Source organism: Medicago sativa, chromosome 2, assembly GCF_051527215.1.
Source record: "Medicago sativa cultivar Bolivia chromosome 2, Bolivia_mono, whole genome shotgun sequence".
In the NCBI taxonomy this organism is placed as follows: domain Eukaryota; kingdom Viridiplantae; phylum Streptophyta; class Magnoliopsida; order Fabales; family Fabaceae; genus Medicago; species Medicago sativa.
In genome coordinates, this window is record NC_140750.1 from 32807490 (window position 1) to 32816180 (window position 8691).

The following is an 8691-nucleotide window of genomic DNA, read 5'->3' on the forward strand; positions in this document are numbered from 1 at the left end:
TATCTCGCTGCGCTACTCTGATTTATTAGTTCACTTCGCTTAGGCGTACTGCTCCAACCATACTGTAAATTTCTCCATCTCATTACTACATGTTATGAGCATGGGCTAACTCTACACTTCTTGCTATTTCGAGCACCGATTTATAATCACTGACGAGTTATTTTCAATTACTGCAATTTTTTTTTTCTTCTTTAAACATGCACTACATACTTGTTCTCGCAAAGCGTTCCATGAATGATTCTCACATTCACATTATTTATGAACTAAAACATACTTGAATATTCGAGGCTTATTTCCATTCTATTTCATTCATGTCGTGCTGATAATTATACTTACGAGCTCTCTTGAGATAACTTCAATTCTCAAAATCCATTCTAATCAACCAAGTCATTCTTTTAGTTTTTAGAACAATTACGTGAGAAAAATCATCAAAAGAAAATATTTGATTCCTTAATACTTTACTTCATTCTTAACACTTTCGCACTAACAACAACCTTCCATATAACGGAACCTTAAAATAAATTCTCAAATTCAAAAATCTTGATTAATCCTTATCACATCAACCTATTGTATTCATGCGTTAATACATTCTTGTGCTCTTGATAGAGCTTGACATCATTCGTCCATTAGTTCACCGTAGTTTGGCAACTTCTTATTCAGTCTTCATTTTTTTTTTCTGATTAAAAGTTACATCATGTCTCTGACCATTACCGGGATCTCTTTCCACTTACTGTTATACTTGTATTTCTTAGTTCGAAGAACAACTTACTATCATGATAAATGCAAGGGGTCTTATTCAATTTCCTTAGCATACAATCCTTATTAGTTTGACTTACTGCAATTCCTTGCTAATAAAAAAATACATCCAAATTGTGGTCTAATCCGTAAGGATCTTTCCACAACTATTTATTCATCCTTCTTGACTCTTATGCTGCCTAGCATCTTCACTTTACTGATTCATAAATCTAGCACTTTAGATTTCGGGAAGTGCGACTAATCCAACATAGTTTATCTGACTTACGTTGTCCATTCAATGCTCGCTTTGAGGGGATTTTCCTTGTCCGCTCCAAATAATTTACTTATTCCTTAATCAGTTCACTTAACAACTCAAACATCAAAAGTCGGCTTGTTTCGGGCATTCGAGTCATTCACTTCTTACATACTCTACATCCACTGAGAGTTTATGAATTCCATTGTTCGTCGGATAATTTTCTCATATCAAGTTCATCTTCTGATCCCGCAGTTTTAGTTACGCCTTTAGAAATACTCATTTCTTCTATACCTTACTTATGCTTCTTATATTGCGGCTCCTGCCAAAGTTGCAATCATCCCTTAGTCACCCTGAATATCTTACTTCTACGGTATCCACATAAAAGTGTCGTTCAACAATACCAGAGTACTCGGTCTTAATCTTAACATTTTCCATATGTCCTTGAAGAACCTTCAACTTCACAGTTTACCAGCCACCATTTGTCGTTGAATGCTTCCTTATCAAATTCGTTATAAAACCTGATACCTTGACTTTCCTTCTCCGTATGCTTCATTCCTCCTAGGTCCTATTTAGCTCTCAAACATTTGTTCTAACTGTCACATACTAGGTTGAGTTGATCAGGCTCAGCTAGATATGACATTTAGAATAAATATCTGAAACCCAATGGTCCCACTACGTTTTATTGAATTCTAATGACCCAAGGCACGATCTGAATCGACCGGCTCTGATATCAAATTGTAACACCCATACTAGAAATTACCTAGGATATCTAGTATGCTCGTTAAACTTGGCATTGGATACATTAAAATTACAATAATAAAATTTCTTCCGAACATATCATAAAACTACTTGTCTATACATTTAAAATAGTGCCACTGACGCGTACAACATACATGCATTGACAAGTAAATATAATTGTCCAGCTTCTTCTTCTACTTCATCACGAACTGCCCTGCTTGCGATCCACTTGTGCCTCTGAAATAAAATAAAAGGGATTGGGGTGAGACGGGATGTCTCAGTGAGTTCCACCTATCCTAGGCTGTAGGCAATCTCAGGGAACCTAGGATCGCCATTTGTCTCTAAACTCAACCATTTTTGGGTTTATGCAATTTTTATCATGCATAACTGAGCGATCGGGGGATAACTAGGATCGCTGTCTAAAAGACTGATATAATCCTAATACATACTCAACTCATAATCATAATTATAATCATAATGTCTGTCATATTATGTTAGAAATGTTAGCGTTGAACGAACAATATTATCTGAGTTGATTTTACGGAATAAACCCAGGTGGAGTAACCCCGGAATTTATTCCACTCTGACCGGTAATAATTTCCAACTGGCGGGAACCCAACTGATGGGGATACCGGACTCCTCTGATTATCGTGGGGTCATCCTTACGGATAGTGCCCTTTCCTACGGATAGTGCCCGTTCCAACTGGCGGAAACCTTTCGTATCCAACTGGCGGGAATAGCGAAAGCCACGACTTATAAATTATTTAATATTATAAACTGAACTGATTTCTCTGATAACTGAAATAATCCTCAACTCCACTACTAACGGGGAGTTAGAGAGACATTTTATCTTAACTGATTTCTTTATAATAATATTTCTAAATCTGTTAATAAAGACGTAGTAATTCCGTCTTTATCCTGAAATAATAATAGGATGCTCATAGCTCTGTCATAATAAATTTCGTCGGGTTTGTGACCTACCCATCACTGATATTCATGGCTAATTTATTCTAAACATTTTCTTGCTTTCTCAAACATAGGCATTATGGTAGGATATAAATTGGAGAATTCCAAAACATGTTCGGCTACATATCCGGAGAAATGAGAATTTAAATCCTTAGCTGAACAATGATCATTCATTTTCTTAAAAGTTTCATTTACATTATCTAAGGATTGAATTAAAGTCATAAAAATCCAATAATCTCAACTTCCGGAATTTTAGCCGAAATCATGTATTTATTCACAAATGCATTAAAACTTGTCTAACAAACTTTCCTCCAATTCCTACACTACCATAAGCATGTTAATTAATATAACAGCTATTTTAGAATACACTAGCATAGATATTTAATTTAAGTCATAATGTCACTAATTATGTTCTAATGCACAATATCATAAACCATCATTTTAGTGGCATAATATAACTACCCAAAGGGAAGTTTTTCTATCTAAAGGAACTCACCTCATCCTATTTTGAATCCTTGAACAAATAAGCATCAGCCATTGCTCTTCACTTCTGCCTTTATTTCAATTCTCCAAAGAAAAACCAAAGTTGCACTACCTTAAACATCAACAACTTAATCTTTGGGTCAGCACAACTCCTACATCAGTCCCCATACTTCAAAGTAGTCTCTAGACTTCAATAATGGGTCAAAATTCGTGAAACTGGTACCGAAACGTCGGAAATTTCGTTAGCTATCCATAGCATTAAAAATCACTTGATTCCAAGTTATAGAGAGAAAGTTATTACCATTTTAGTGGAGCCCTGTCCCAAAACCCGTAGCAATTTTCCAGCAGAAATTCACAACTTCAAACACACTTTCTGAGTTCGTCACTAATCCAAATCACACGAAATTTATATCCAATTTGAAGGAAAATAAGTGTAGAATCCGAAACTTCAACAATTACTTAATTCCATATTACACAGAAAGAGATATGATGAATATACTACCAATATGCCATACGAATTTTTACCCAATTTTCATAAGGTTCAAGTACAATCACCTTTAACAACAATACACCATTTTGATCACCAACTCATCTTTCTTACATCAACAACAAACCATTAACAATGATCTTCAACAACAATTCTCTAATTATATCATTTCATGAACCAAGCTACTATACCATGAAAATTTATCATAGAAATTCAAACTTTCTCACACAATTGACATACCCATTAAACTTAATCAACAATTCAATCTATAACAATTCAAATTCAAGTTTTAATTTAAGATTCTCACCTTGTATCAACTTTTGCATCAAACCCCTAACTCCTTTATTCTTGTATCTTGCTCCTAACCATCTTCATAACCCACCATGAGTACACACCAAGTCCAAAATTAGAATCAAATTCCCAAAAGCTTGATTTTGGAACACTTCTCAAAAGAGAGATGGAGGGAAGGTTTTGATTAAGATGGAGAAGGGAAATTTTTGGTGCTTATAAGCTAACCAAAGTGGTCTAAGGATCCCATGCTTGTAATTTGTGTGTTGATTACATGAAGAAATTGGAGAAAAGGGGAGATAAGCATGAAGAGAGGTGAGGGGCGGTTGGGAGAAGAAAGAGAAGGGTGGAAAAAATCTGATTTTGGTAGGAAGAGAAATGAGTGGAGAAAATGAAGAAATTTTGTATGGTTATCCTTTAATAGCCCTTAGATTGTAATGACCAAAATACCCTTTTCTACACTCTTACTCAACTAAAATATCCGATAAAATGTCGTGAAAGTTTTAAGTGGAATATTACATTCACCGTGATCCGTTGGAATAATTTGATTCGGTCCAGAAAGTCTTATACGAAATTACCATTTTGCCCTTCTCTAAAAATAACAAAGATCAAATAATTGATACTGAATTTTTATATGCGGGGTATTACAGTCATAGTCTTCTTAAGGCACCTCATGACTCTTTCTATAGCATGACAATGCTTCTCATCCGTCTACTAGTAAACTTGCACAAGAGTTTTACGACATCGACAATGTCGGGTCTAATACATTCAGTGACATACCTAAGTACTGTCAATGATGCTCACATATTCTGTTTTTCTAACTCCATCTCAAGTGTTCTTACACTTGGATCATAATATATGATTGCAAGTTTACGGCGAAATAATAATATTTCCTTAAGAACTTCTCAACTTTGTGAGATATATCAAAAAAATTCTCTTTTCTGATCTAGTAATCTTGAAACCAAGAATTACTTCAACTTTGTCTTGGTCTTTCTTATCAATTTTATTGATAAACAATGATTTCACATAATCCATAACATGAATCTTTAAATCAAATATGAGCAAGTCGTCTTCATAGAGACATATGATCGTGCAAATATTATTTGTCACTTTCATTCACTTTATACTCATTCGATAACATTAGAATGTCAAATTTTTCATGCCATTCCTCAGGAGTTTATTTTAGACCATACAAATAATCATCTAACTTACAGACCTTGTTTTCTTGTCCATGAATCGCAAAACTTTCAGGTTGTTTCATATAGATTTCTTCTTCTAGTTCACCATAAAAAGAGGCAACCTTCACATCCATTTGGAGTACTATCGAGTTATGAACGGCGGCTAAAGGGACTAGTACTCTTATGGATATGATTTTTGTGACTGGTGACTGAATGTCGAAGAAGTCTATATTTTTCTCTGTGTCTAAAACCTTTGATTACAAGGAGGGCCTTGTATTCATAAACCGTTCCATCGGGTTTTAGTTCCTTTTTCCAAAATCCAAATACAACCGATTGATTTTGCAACTATGAGACAAGTCAACCAAGTGTCATGTTTTATTAGACTCTAGAAAATTCATTTCATCGTTTATTGCTTTTTGCCATAATTCAGCATCCAATGAGGATATAACTTCTTTAAGGCTTAATGAATCTTCTTCCAATGTATAAACCAAGTTCATACTCTTTATCAATTTTAGCTTTCTTACCTCTTTGAGGTTCTATAACGTCTCATATGATGTTTTCATAACTATTTCTAATTACATGAATGTGATTAGATATAGTGCCCCCACTAGTTCTTAATTTTAAAAAGGGAATTTAGTTTACCCCCACTAGTGCCCCCACTATTCTTTAATTTACAGGGGTACTTACTTCATAGAAATCAGCATCTTTTAATTCTATGATCACTTTAACATTTAGGTCCTACAACCTATATGCTTCGTTATTTATAACATACCTAATGAATACATATTCATAGGCTCTACTAGTGAGTTTAACTCTCTTGGGGTCCTGAAGCCAAATATAGTCCGGACAATCCCAAGTTCAAAAATAAGACAAGTTGGATTGTCTTTTCTTCAAAAATTTCTTAATTAGAATTTTTGTTCTTAGACTTGGGTACTCAATAAATTTCAATTTTCGTTAAAGAAATTGAACATATCAAGCATATCAATTTTATTTTTCAAAATTTGCAGTCATCAATAAATATGATAAAATATTATTTTTATCATTTCTAGTTTATGTGTCATCAAATTCACACATATCATAATTTATTATGTTTAGAGATTCATATTCTCTAAATTCTGATTTATATGAACTTTTGGTTCATATATCTTGACTGCAATAAATCAAATTGTCTAATTATAACGTTGGGATTAAATCCAAGTTACATCAAAGAAGCAGTCTTTTTCCCACAAGAATGCATGGTGTACAAGTCACTCGACTTGTTCTTATAGGATCAAAAATCCCAAAATAATTAAGTGCTCGAGTCTATATCCGTTTACCAAAATTGATGCTCTAGCATATAGTTATTATCGATGACGTAAATGTATGTTGTTACATTAATTTACCAAAATATTTGGTTCATGTGCCGAGCTTTGATAAAGAAGGCACGAGATGCATATAACATACACAGTGCCCAAGATGCTTCTAACATACACTTAATTAAATTAGAACCTTAACATAATTTGTCACTGCACTGTACACAAATTTTCCTATACTTGACCACCATACTTTACCGACCTTGATATGTTGTATCAAGTAGTTTGTTATATCTTTGTCAATTGTCAAGGATTCAGTAGAAAATTAGAAACGATGCAGCAACACTCGTGGGTTCTATTCATTTATTTATTCACAGAACCGTATTGTGAATTTCCATACACTTCATTGTTTCAGTCGAAAGATGTATTTTTATGGCTTGATTTATCCTTAATGTATTTAGGGACAACTGAATCTCAATAAGTAACTTCTTCGGTAGACATAGCATATAGAAACGTCTTAAAATTGTTGTTTTTGGATTTCCAAATTATTGTATTTGGATTTCCAAATTCTATTTTCTACCGAAGTTGTTACTAGGTTGAGTCACGACCAGGTCGCTCTCTTTAAGACGTTTCGTGGCACTACCCAAAATTGTGCAAGGTATAGACTATCAACCACGCCACCCCCAGGATAAAAGAAGCCCAGCTACAACTGTGCGGTTAACTACTGTACCGTAGAAAACTGTTCGAGAATTACACCTTCAAATATGGTACTAAGACCACTCATTAATACTGAAACCAATTTAATATGGTATTATTACCATTCTATATGGTGCTAAGACCACTCAAATATGGTGTTTCCACCATTCTAACTTTTAAGTTCTCCAAACTTTCAATATGGTACTACGACCACTCAAAATATGGTGATACCACCATTTCTCCTCAAATAGAAAAATATTTAAATAATTTATATACTGTTAAGATCATTCATAATTCCGACGGGACATTATTATTACGAAAGGACTATGATCTTAATAGTACTCTTTATTCCGAAGGGACTTATATTATCGAAAGGGACTATGAACTTAAGACCACTCTTAATTCCGAAGGGACATTAAACCGAAAAAGGGACTATGGTCTTAAGAACACTCTTAAAATATGGTTCAATCGATTGATCGAAGCCACTCGATACGGTACGTAACCGCTCTATTTGAAACCGAAAGGGACAGAAAGGAGTAGAAGCAGAAGAAACTTGTTAACACAAGTCGGAGGGAGAAGAGAAGAAAAGAATTCCTGACAACTCAATGAAATTCTTTTCGGTGTGTGGAATGCACTGTGTGAGCTCTCTATTTATAGAGAAAATTCACAACTAATAAGTGAGAAACTTTGGGAACAAGTAATATGAGAAACTTTGGGAACAAGTAACATATTACTTTGCGATTAAGTAATTCACATATTAGATCTAGTACAAAAATATCTCAATTGAGTACTAAAATATATTAAATTTAGTACAAAAATATATCATATTATGTACCAAAATATTTTAGCAAAACTTGGGGACTAAGAAAGCACTTTCTAATAATGATTAAATTAATTATTTAATTTATCATTTCCAAATAATAAAATATATATCAATATATATTTTTTCTCTAGTGCTTATGTACCTCCATTAATTAGAGGTACACCCCCACTATATAAACACTACTAATGTGTGTGTTCCATCCGATGTGGGACTTCCACTTTTTTCAATTCACACAACACTAGTTCTACCCGACATGGGAATTTGTGTTTAGTCTTTTTTTACTCAATTTCCACACATGTTCCAACACTGGTTTTATCTTCCGTCTTTTATTCAGAAACCCTATGTAGAAAACAAGATAGATTGGCCTATCTTTAGATTTGTACCTTCTTAAGGAGGTTTTGGTTCGGTCCCCCTCCGTTTTGTGGTTTCTCTTTGGTTTCTTTTAATCTATTTCTGGTGGTAGTGGCTCTTTGCTGCTCCATCTTTGGTTTTTAAAAAAAAAAAAAAAAACCAACATATTTATGTGAAAGCGTTAGTATAGTTATTACGTTTGGTGAATTCCATAAATAAATTATTTCCTAATGGAAAAATAAATCAAATTGGTTAAACTACATTTTTTCATTTTAAATTAAAATGAAAAGAATCAGATTTTTCCATGTTCTAATAAGCTCTCTAATGACATATTGTATGAAAAGATGCGTACTCTTTATCATCTAAATAAAGCTTGTTCTGTCAAAAAAATCTAAATA

General features: G+C 33.7%; 1 long non-coding RNA gene across 1 annotated transcript; it reads right to left on the bottom strand.

The window, feature by feature from the left end:
* Positions 1–1766: 1766 nt before the first annotated feature.
* LOC146946338 (uncharacterized) lies at positions 1767–4345 on the bottom strand. Its single transcript, XR_015026684.1, has 4 exons — positions 3973–4345; positions 3480–3563; positions 3192–3394; positions 1767–1966 (listed from the first exon to the last, which is right to left on the bottom strand). It is a non-coding gene; the product is annotated as an uncharacterized LOC146946338 (long non-coding RNA).
* Positions 4346–8691: the final 4346 nt, after the last annotated feature.